The 9,018-nt window shown below is 35.8% G+C and overlaps 1 protein-coding gene across 1 annotated transcript in view; it reads right to left on the reverse strand.

Annotated features, from left to right (window-relative positions):
• Positions 1–9,018, reverse strand: part of CZH9orf3 (chromosome Z C9orf3 homolog) — a 202,202-nt gene that overhangs the window by 84,516 nt on the left and 108,668 nt on the right. The window lies entirely within an intron of this gene.

Genomic DNA, 9,018 nt, shown 5'->3' on the forward strand with positions numbered 1-9,018 from the left:
TTGTAGGCCGCCGGCGCGGCTTTCCGGGGGCAGCCCAGCCGCGCTGCCTCCGACCCCCTTGCCGACGAGACGGCCCTTCCCACCCTCTGCATGCGGGCTGGTCACGGGTTTGCAGCCCGAGTTGTGGAGAAACACTCTCTCGTCAAGTCCCGCACTACGGAAGCCTCCTCCCTCTCCACCTTCCTATAAACACCCTCTGTCACAGGTCTCCACAGACGGAGGAGAGAGAAAGTATCACCATTCACAGATTTCCCCCGGTACTTGCTTGACATCTAAAGAATCCAACTATTAAATTACCTTGGTGAGTCTGAAATGCATCTCAAAAGCAAGAAGCAAAGCAGCTTTTTATTCATGTTACAGCACAGCAAGCCCTTTACTGAGGCCCCAGTTAAATGCTTTATTCAACAAGAGACTGCAAGCAGGTGATTAAATTTAGGCAAGGGACTTCAATAGATGCTTCTGTGCCCCTTGAAGAGGATATTCAAACTCCAGCCATGATGGGAGAGACCCAAGTAATGTCAGCCATGCAAAATCACAATATTATAAATTCTTTCATACATTAAGATTTTATTAAGTGCTTTGTATTTAGCATTTAAAATGAGACACAGTAAAGGGTAAACTGCATCACATTTGGTATAGTTAAAATGATGCTACTAAGGTATTTTCAGTGTTTTAAAAATAATTAATTCCATGAAAGCTTCAAAAGACAATCTGTGCTCTTGTAAAAGAAAAATGCTCATTAAAGCACGTATTTGAGCAAACCCTCCCATATACAGAATTAGATGGACTTTGCAAACAGATCTGAGTAAATGAAGGTAGGTCCAATTAATGCATACTAAATCTTGACAGTATCCCTCTTATCACTTAAAAAAAAGAAAAAACCTCTCCTACCCTTTTTGTTTCACTGCCACAACATCCTTCTTTCAAGATCAAAAGCTTTAGATCAAAGCCAAGATCAAACTCTGTGCTTTCACTATGAAGCATTACACAAAGAAGAACTTTTTCTTAGAGATATCACAGTAGAAAATCTTACTATAGATTTTTATTTCACACTCACAACAGATCTACTTGAAACTGGTATCAACATTTTTTTTTTATTATTTTGTAAAACCACAACGGATTTTCTACTGAATGGTAATTCTGAAAGCTCCTACAAATTGAGTCTTGAGCTGTGTGCATTTGAATGAAGAAAGAAGAACAGCATAGTTCAAAGAGAATGAACAATATGAACAAAATTTATGTCAGTGGCAAACATAAATAAATGCAACTACCTAAACAATATTCCCTCGGGCCAATTAACAGATTAGATTGCGCATTCCCACAGAAGTTACGGCAAACACTGGGTCATAGAAAGAATGAAACAGATGTATACTTTAAATCCTGTAGAGAATTACACTGCCTCTCCTGTCAAATGGTTGGAGAAAACAAGGGAAAAAAGTTAGATGAGACATTGATTTTCAGACCTCCAGTCCCTGAGACTGATTTATGATGAATATTCCTGAATATGCAAGCACAACGTGTTAAAACTCAGATGTAGCTCCTGTTTTCCAGTTAGTAGCTGCACAACAGCGAAGGAAACTCAACAGGAATTGTTATCCTCAACGTCCTCTTTTACTTGGCAGGATTTTCAGAGATTGCTCACAGAGCCATCCTATGAACGCTTTGTTTCGAGAACAAGCATTTATACATGTCAAAGCATGCTAGGATCCTTCATTCTTGCAGCAGCAGGATTAAATATAACTGAATTTTGAAATAGGGGGAGGACAGACCAATTGGGTGAAGACAGACCCAATATCCTGGTAAATAACTTAGGCAATGATTTATACCAGCTATTCTTCAAGTCAGACCAGATCCCAAGCATACAATGAACCTTCAGGATTGCACATAGCCTAGAAAACAATAGGATATTTGTGCAACAGACAACTGTGTCATCTTAAATTGAAATAGAAACTGATTTTAGATTGTTCAGGCTGTGATGGCTACTAATGATATTTCATAAACCACTGAAAAATTATAATCATGCACTTTTCCTTTGCGTAAGATGTCTGTAACTATATCTGCTCTGTGCTACTCTAATGCTAAACATTCAATATTGATAAAAAGAAGGTTGTTTTATCTAAGGTGAACACTGAATCATTGGCATTTTGTTGGCTTGCCAGAAGTCCTCAGATATTGGAAATCAAAAAGAAAAAAATTTAAAATGGAGGAATGAAAATATTTACTGTAAATGAAAATATTTACTGTAAATAAATTTCAGAAGAGCTTCTGCAAAAAGAAAATTGATAACCAACACAGTCAAGTAATTTTCCAACCTCTCATTTGTAGAGATTTTATTTTTCCTCTCAATTAGTGAATTTTACACCATGTATACACACTCACATATATACATATTCAGATCTATGTGAACACCAGCAAGGGCACAGAAAAGTCTAAAGATTTTAGCATTATGTCATGTTTTCTCCTAGAGGATGTAGCTAACTTTACCAGTCTACAAGTTGGAACTTTTAGCTTTCTACATCTTCCTATATAACATAAATCAAAAAATGGTCTCCCTCCTAGTTTCATTCTATGATATTGGAATGATACTGCCTGCTTTTTAAGGCTGATGCCATCGCGTCTGTGATACCAGTAAAGGATAAATTAAAGGAACTATGATAAAATTCAAGATACATAACTGTTTTCTTACCATACAGAAGATTTATAGGAAAAAAAAAAAGAACACCCATTTAAGTTGGAAAATTAACTTACTTGGAAACCGAGAATACAATGTGCCCTCAGAACAGTCTGTGTGACCTGAAAACTGCTTCAGCACAAGAGACCTGGCTTCTCATCTTTTGTAAAAAGGTTCAGAAAATGAAAAGTATTTTATCCAGTATCTCATTAGATTATTAATTATGGCTTGAAACATTTGACTGCATTCCCCAAGGACAACAATTGCCAGGATTTTAAACCACTACTGTTATCAAAATTTGGTAGAGAAATTAATGAAGCAGTGGGCTACAACTGAGAGTGGCAAGATGGCTGGTGCATCCACATTGCAAGAAGCAGTATATAAGTGGCAGATCAAAATTACTGAACAAGAAATCCAGCCCAGAATGTGCTTCTGTAAGAACAGTAAGTCCTCCAACTGATTTTGTGCCGTTCTCATGGGTACACCTTTATTCACTGAGATGGAAAGTTAAGTTGTTCTGACATTATCCATATTTTAACGAAGATGGTTGTTAATATTGATGCTGTAAGTCTAAATGTTCTCATTCCTCCAACAGTCTCTGTGGTGGCGTAAACACTCTCTTTTCAGATCAGCATGCTGTATCTGATATTCCTCTCAATGTAACACCCCTACAGAGACATTATGTTCAAGTCAAACTTGTCCTTCCTAAAAATATCTCTACCTCCGAGAGACAAAAACCTGTTGAAACAATAACTTTGAGGATACTTTTAGTACACTGCTACATGACTTTCACATACTGTGACAGGAATATTTTTTTCAAAGCGGTAAAATACAAATTAGAAATACATCCTTCATATCCACATTATCAACCTTGCTTTGTGGAGAAAGTTCCTAGGTAAAGATGAATCACTGTACCAGCTATTTATTTCAAGATCAGATTCATAATCTGATAAAATATCTCTGACCACATCTCTAAAAAATATGCTTATTACTTATTACTAAGTAATAGTATGTAATATATAATGATATATAATTTATGTATCATATTGCATTACGTTATCTATATTGTAATAACATTTTTAGAGTATGCTAATTTTTTTTTTTCTCTCCTTATTTCACCAGGAGCTCTCACTACTATATGGGTGCCTCTCTGAAGCAACTGGAAAGTAGATTATTGGTTTTATGTTTAGGCTTTTCTGCTTGAGAAGTATTCCCATGCACTGCAAACTTTCAACACAGACCATACTGCAAATTACAGCACCTTCCTCTATAATTATCAAAATATTTCAAAGATACAACACTTTTTAATACAATCATGCATGGAAGTAAGACCTCAGATTTCAGGTCTGTCAATTTAAAAGTAATTTGAATCCAGACATTTTGAACCCAGAGGACAATGACTAGGGCTCCGGTTTCTTTGAAATAAGAGAATCCTCTATAAAATTCACTTTGGCTCCACCCAACACCAAGATCTTGGTAAGCAATGGATAGTCACTGGCTGCCCAAACTACAGAGGGCTTTGAAAACCCTTTGTTGGGGGTTTTTTGTTGCATTGGTTTTTTTCAAATTACAGACAAAACCAAAGAAAACCATGTCTGAACATGGATCCTGGACAGTCCTGCACTACTAATGTGACAAGCATCCTTTTCCAGTGCAAAAAGACTCAAAGAAAATGAGTCAGATTTCATTTCTTGTTGAAGAAATCAAATACATCTTTCAGAGATACTGACCACTGAGTCTTACTGATCCTTGAAGCAATCAAAAATCTGTCCAACAGCGCTAGTAAAGAAGTATATTCAAGACAAAAATCCATTAGCCCTCTGGCCATGAAATACTGTTAGCCCATATGCTAAGGATAACCATAAGCTGAATCACGACATTTACTGCTCATTTTTGTATTGACCAATAGCTTTGTCAGCCAATAGACTTTTCAAACCTATCTTTCTCCAGACACCTTCATTTCGTTATTGAAATTTCACTGTAGGCTTAGAAGGGAGTACGCAGAATACTTGAAGCATCCTGGAAAAACATCCCTTTCTTAATGAGTTTTAGAAGAATCACTTACTTCCTCCACAATTAAACAGAAGGTGATCATCATCTATATCTTCTGTCTGGCTATGAAGCACTGCTAAATTAAAAGGTAATGACTGAAGGTAAGATAAACTAGGAAAGATCTTGACATTGCTCCTATCAACTTCTGTGAAAGAGAACTGATAGAGATGGGAGGAAGACCATTACACAAACGTTGTTACCATCTGCTCTCTAGAAGTACTTCAGCAGGTCAGTGTTTTTGCAGAATGTGTGAAAAAACCGTTGGGCCCCAAAGCAAGAGCTTCCATCCCCAACTCTAGCCAACTTGGAAAACAATGACAGGATCTAAATGCTTGGGATCACTTTGAGTCTCTGACTGGACCACTGCATAAATCAGCAGGTCACAGTTTCTTGGGACAGCATTACAGAGGGCTACATGGACTTCAGCTACATGGTATGTGTTTATACACATGCATGAACTACATCTTCCCAACGTATTCATTCCTCCCAATGAGAAAGTCTTTCTAAAAGCCTAGAAAATGGAAATTTTCCAGGAAGTAAAATGTGTGTTTCTTTTACAAACCCTAGACCACTGGTGAGGGAAGGTGACAACTTGTTCCTGTCACATAACATTTTTATGTCAGCTTCATACCCAACTATCTATCCTCCTGCACTAAAAAGACTTTATTTCCTAAAGTAGCATTTGATTTCTCATTATTGGATATCCTGTGTCCAATGCACTGAAAATACTTATAAGGGACTCCAAACTGGAGAGATTTCAGCCATTTTCAAGGCTCCTCTCTCCCAGTTAATATAGAAAAGCTGTTTTATTGCAAGGTAGCACAAAAAATATTTCAAACATTTATGGGTTGTTTCCACTGGGTAAAGAAAACAATGGGCAGGCTAAAAATTAATTGATTGCTAACATCTGTGCTTTTCGTTGGATGTTTTTACAAATTAAAATCAATATTTATTGCTATGCAAGCCCGGCTGTGTCCTTATTATGCAAGTCTCAGTTCAACATTTCTGTGTAGAAGAGGACCTGTCCTCCCTCTCTCTGCTATGTTTCAACCCCTGCACATGTAGGTGGGCGAGTGGGAGCTTGGGAATGTGCACTTGATCCAGTATTGGTTAGCCAGGCAGCAAACTGTTATTGTTCTTTAGATACCAAACATAACTCCTTTCTAGTAGGGATAAGCTCAGTCATTCTGCACATAACACAGCTTTTGTGTTCAGCAATGCAATTAATAGGAAAAGAGAATGAGAATAACTGCTTGAGATTTATTAAACTTAAAAGACATTCTGATGAACGTGTGGAATCCAGTCCACAATTATTTCAGAAGTGGAACATTTTTTCAAATGCACTTCAACTTCTTGAACAAACTATTACTTGTGCAGCTTTACTATACTACTACTGTACCTCTGAGCTAGATACGTACAATACTGAGAGGTAACCTGAAGAAAAACAGAAAATAATTTGTGAAAATCTGGCTGTTGACTGAAGAGACAAGCCAATGTTTTACCAGGTCTTAAACTAAATCCAGTGAAGTATCCTCCTCAGCCTTTATGCAGACTCACAGTCCCAGCTGAAAATCTCAAAAAGCATTTTTTTCTCAATTATTCAGTTACTGTCTAAATTAAGACTCCTAAAACTCTGTTTTAAACCTCACTTTCAGAGATTAGAACAGAGGCACTGAAATGTTATGGCCAATATTTCAAATCTTGCATTTAAAAATTAACATCTACATTCAACTTAGACGCCAAGTTACTCAGAGCTACGTGGGTGTCTAACCTGAGGCAACACGTTTTCCAATTTTAGAATGTGATCACACAATAATTCGTAACAATGCTATTCTGATCTTGAATGTCTGCGTTTTTCTCCTAAAATCAGCAATCACATGCAATGTGAAAGAAATTTACCCCTAACTCTCCAAAACTATAATGATACTCTAAGCCATGCCTGAACTTGAAAAGCTCTGAAATAAATACGGGTCCTTACTGACATTTAAAGATGTATCATTTTATATAAGCAATTTCCTTGAATTTTTGCACTATTCAACAAACAAAAATATAACACTGTTGTGTCTTGTTTAGCAGTATGTTAAGTACAATTTATAGGAATGGCTAAACAGGAATGCCTAAAACAAAGCGAATAGCCTTCTTTAGATCAATACAGGATCTATTTAAATAATAACAGACCTTACAGCTTATTTGATAGTTTGCTACAAACAAAATATTAAATTCCCTGTACAATATGGTTTATCTAGAAAGACTTTCAGATGGATAGTTTTTTTCTAAAACATCTTTCAAGGAGTTATCAGAGAGAAAGTCTGTGCAATCTGTCATGACTTGTTTCTTGTCATGATTAATTTGACATTTATGCACACTACAGTGTGCACACTACACATTGCTTGATTACGGGGTTTATATTTTCCAAAATCCCATCTTCTCTTCTAAGGAAATGGGATGCAATGTTGACAAGTACAGCTGCTAATTTCAGAAAAAAGACAGCACTAATGATTTGTATTCAAAAACTGTTTTTTTATTGTGATTTGTTACCATTAAAGATGACATTAATCAATATATTGTTGACCTACGCTCATTTAAATCTGAGGACATCGGAAAGATCTTTTCATCTTCTAATGTGTGTGCTTGCTAATATAAAAACTATACAATTTTTCTTGAGAAGTGTCTGTTCTTCAAAGTACGCTTTCCATGTACAAGAATAAGTACTTATCTTAAAGTAACAGTTACACTTCAGATTATTTCTCAAGTATCAACTCATTAGAATTCAACTATCAAATCAGTTGTATTCTCTGCACTGATGTTAAAATACACACAAAAGTCTCCATTTTCAAATAAAATTCAAAGGGTAAGTAGCAAACTTCAGTGTTTACACAGCAGCATGTTATTCTTGTGACTAATACTTAATATCACCTTTGAAATAAACCTAACAGAGTCACTGTTAAACTTTATTAAATAAGGAAGAAAATTACACCTTTTCATGGCCCCTTCCCTATTTCTTCCCCAAATCACAAACTTGAATGAGATTTTTCTACTCAACAGGTCATTCTCAATGCCAATGACTACTACAAATTTACTATATCTCAACAAACAATAAGGATTTAGCTGTTTACTGTCTCCATGTTGCCATTCACCAATATGCATTTATTACAAACATCCAGACAGAAAAATTGCAAGATAAGGCATGACTAGCAATGACAAGAAACATCAAGTGTTAATAAACCCAAGCCTTAAGTTACACTGTGATTCAGTAAGAGTGATTTTTCTGCTGTTTTCTGTTTTCTGCTAGTTTTCTAGTACTCTCTCTAAAACTTGGGTGAACAACTGCTAAAGGTAATCCAGAAGATTAGTAAGAGCATTCTTTTAAAAAATGTTTGAATGTGGTTGGTTAGTAATTGACCATATTCTGACCACTACTCTGTGACACATTCTCTTGTAGAGCCATCTGCATTTTTGTCTTAGTCAAAGCAAGGAAGAAATCTAGAATGCTTGTAACTGGGGCAAAAGCCAGAAACCTTCTTAACAACAAACTACTTTATCATAAATCATATTAAGTACATGACCTGCTGCTGTAACATCCTCCTAAAATGTTACTTGCATTCACTTAGAACCCTTTACAAATTGTATTTCAGTTCAAAGTTTTTAATAGTTTTGCTACAAGTTTCCTTTCCAATCCATTTCTTCAAGTAGGACAATCAAAAACCCAGAAATACTATGAATAAGTGAATATTCACCCCTGGAATTTCTTTTTGACTGTGTACTTCCAGAAATGTAGATGATTTACAAATAACATCAGTAGGTGGAGCTTAAAATACTGCTTTACCACAGTAACAAAAAGCAGTGAGAGGAATAAATATGCATTTTTTTTTGAATGGCAAAATTCTTAGTACTGTAACATGAAGCTGTTTTCCAATATTCATTCAGAATTAGAAAGCATGGATTAATATTCTCACAATATACCCTATGAGTTGTATATACTCTGAAATATATCTTGGCAGTACCTACTTTAATCAGGAAATACTACTTAAGGTAGAACTGTAGATAAGAATGAAGATTTAACAGGATGTTAAACTAGCAAAAGGGACTAGGAGAACGATACAGCAGTGCTACCACCTTGTGCAATTTTTTCATAATTTTGATGGGATGTTTGGTGTGTTTATCCTAGTGCTTGCAGCTATGTGATCACATATGACTTGTAGATTACACTGTAGGATATTTTGGAAACTAAAAATGATAAAGGAGCAGGCCAACTACTTTTTTTTTTTTTTTTTTTTTTTTTTTTTTTTTTTTTT

Source organism: Athene cunicularia (genome assembly GCF_003259725.1).
Source record: "Athene cunicularia isolate RWA chromosome Z unlocalized genomic scaffold, athCun1 chrZ_part2, whole genome shotgun sequence".
Lineage (NCBI taxonomy): Eukaryota > Metazoa > Chordata > Aves > Strigiformes > Strigidae > Athene > Athene cunicularia.